The sequence below is a fragment of the Lampetra fluviatilis genome, chromosome 26 (genome assembly GCF_964198595.1).
Source record: "Lampetra fluviatilis chromosome 26, kcLamFluv1.1, whole genome shotgun sequence".
NCBI lineage: Eukaryota > Metazoa > Chordata > Hyperoartia > Petromyzontiformes > Petromyzontidae > Lampetra > Lampetra fluviatilis.
Genome location: NC_136300.1, coordinates 9,618,773 through 9,621,661, shown reverse-complemented (window position 1 = coordinate 9,621,661; position 2,889 = coordinate 9,618,773). Strand labels below are relative to the sequence as shown.

The 2,889-nt window shown below is 43.0% G+C and overlaps 1 long non-coding RNA gene across 1 annotated transcript; it reads right to left on the bottom strand.

Moving 5' to 3' along the window:
- Window positions 1–162: 162 nt before the first annotated feature.
- On the bottom strand, window positions 163–2,889 carry LOC144942059 (uncharacterized). The gene is made up of 4 exons (XR_013639308.1): window positions 2,801–2,889; window positions 1,978–2,073; window positions 899–1,070; window positions 163–730 (listed from the first exon to the last, which is right to left on the bottom strand). It is a non-coding gene; the product is annotated as an uncharacterized LOC144942059 (long non-coding RNA).

The window sequence follows — 2,889 nt, the reverse complement described above, 5'->3', positions numbered from 1 at the left end:
CCACAACACTTGCCGGTGCCTGCTTCTGCTGCACCTCACAAGGGTGACTATCTGCAATTCCACATTCTTTGTCATTTTTTTCTGCAAAGGGTGGATCATTTGTGCTGCCTGCATGAGCTTCCTTCATTCCACCTGTTGTATCATCCCCCATCCCACAGGGCTGGTCTTCAACCGTTATACACAACTGATCCTTTACTGCTGGAGATGAATGATGTTCATCTGTGTCTTGTGGCTGATCGACTTTGTCAGGTTGAACTGCCTCTTTGTCACACGGCAGAGCCTTCACAATTGTCGATTGTGGATCCTCCACCATTACTTGTGGCCGATCCTCAAATATGTCGCATTGTTCATCATATGCTACTTTAGATGGCTCACCCTCTGAAGATTCACATTCCTCCATCTCGCAAGGCAGATTGTCTCCCATTTCACATGACAGATCCTTCACTATACCAGGTATTTTACCTGGTACAACATGTGGTTGATGTTCTACACTTTGTGCTTGATCATCTGCTGTGACAAAGGACTTAGTGTCTGCTGTAATCCATGATTGATCATCGGCTTCTCTAGATGGGAGGTTTTCCACCATATCACTGGGTTGAGCCTCCATCATTTCACATGATTGATCTTCCCCAGTCGCACATGGCTGATCTTCACCCATTTCACATAGCTGATCATCCACCATTTCTTGACGATGGTCAGCCACCGGTACCATTTCTTCCTCGCTCATTTTCTTTATGGAGAACAGAAGACAAGCCATTGAAAATTATTATTTTTTAACTCACAATATGTATACATGATGCATCTTACACATGTATTTTTTCAATGCACAGCGACATTTTTTAAAGAGCAAATATGGCAAATGTAAAAGGACATTCAACAGTTTATAGTGTAACCTTACCTCATGAATATCGATCCCAGTATTACCAGCCATCCACACTAAAGAGCACCGCATGCACCTAAAATCCCTGACTGCGCTCATGTAAGGTGGTGCAGACGACCACCCTTGGTGGGGACATGAGCAAATCTCCTGGTCATCGACTGCTCGTCCATCATCTCCCCAAGTCCTTATGCTAAGACAAGATGGGTATATACATTACAATGCAAGAATAACACTCCTTCCATACAATTGTATACTTTTCTATGCGTTTAATAGTTGTCCTGTGGAATAATTTATACTCATAATCAAGTTTATTTATTTAACCAGGTGAGAACCCAAGAGACCAGGATAATCTCATTTGCATGTGGCCTGGGTCACCAAAATTACAAAAGCTGAACAAATAAAGTACAGCAAATATAAATCAGCAGAAACAACTGTGTCACATGAGAAATCCTAAATATTGCGCAAACGTAAATGAATATTAACTAATGAATTCCCTGCCGCGTTAGTCGGCTCGGTCATGTCAAAATGACGAGGTTTCAGTTCACAGGATGGTTTACAGCTCGGACGAGACTTAAATGGGCACTAGATCAACATTCGGGCGAGGTGTAGGGCAAAGGCATGACTCTATTTGTACCCATTGCATCAATGTACATAGAGTATATTTATACGGTGGTGAAAGGTGAAGGAGGGGTGGCTTTCATTCGTTTGAACTTGTTGTAAGGCAGTTTAGGAGCGGGATTAATTGTGGCATCACAAATCTGAGAGATGTAAACAACTTTGCAATGCCTTTCGTCCAGCGGTGTATAGATAATGGCCGGTGATGAATTATAGAATAGTATTAGAAAAGTGGCGGTGGTTTTATTTTGTAATGAGATTCACGCACTGGATGCCCGGCAATCTGTAATTTCCACCACTGGCTCAAGGATGTAAACAGGAGCTGAGTGCCCAAACCCCTTGAGTAGAAAACCACTTTACTTGTTGGATTGCTACACGATACATGAATGCTTGACCGACTCGCACTGACCACGCTTGGTGATGAATATTCAAATCACCCTCACGACCGGCACGGCCTGGAGAAACCATCATCCAGTAATTACCATCATGGTGATAAGCCTTTCCGTCCGCATGCTTTGCCACGACCTCTTTCCGCGGGCACTTCAACAGGGGGAGGGGACGCGCGTTCCAAATCTCCCCTGGGAATGGAAAGTTGGACCGTAGTTAAGAAATTGCAATGGTTTATATATCAATGTGAAGCTTCGTGAATTGCTTGCACCGTTGACGACTTCCTAACTGAAATCGTGCATCACTGAGGTGTCATTAGATCAACACGAAACTGCTAAATTTGTATAGTTAAAATATTAAATACAGTATATATTGAGATTTTAATGATTACACGGCAAATCCGGTGTCAACACTACGTTAAGTAGTAGTACGTATGCAGGCAATTCATATAACGCTTATTTTGCGAGAATACACTAGAGAATACAATACATATGCACTGCACGAAGCAACATTTCATATTTGATATAAAGTTTCATATTAAATTAACCAAACTACATTATTGGGCGCATACATTTCTTTTATTAATTTAATTATGGAGGCGAACATTGGCAGTTAAATGACACAAATGCGATTCAGCGGACGCAGCAAACCCCACGCGGCACCAACGTAGCAAATGCCCAACATTTCGTACTTTGCAAACTGACGAGTTTAGAAACAATAAAAGAAACCCATCAATCGAGCCATTATGGACGCTAGCTTCCCATTAACACGGCAGCAGCAGCAGCGACGCAAATTTAAGCCGCCACGGACAGCAGCAAGCGCGCATTCGCCGTGCAATCGTTATCTTTTAACACACATATATCTCGGCCTCCGAATACGACGAAGCAGTGACGAACAAAACAAATCTAGGTGGAATACCGCGCAGAGATTGAAACGTTCGCGGGAAGCGAATTAAATCGCTAAAATTTGGGTGATGCCAATAGGCCCCGCGCGCTGCTCCTTTAAAC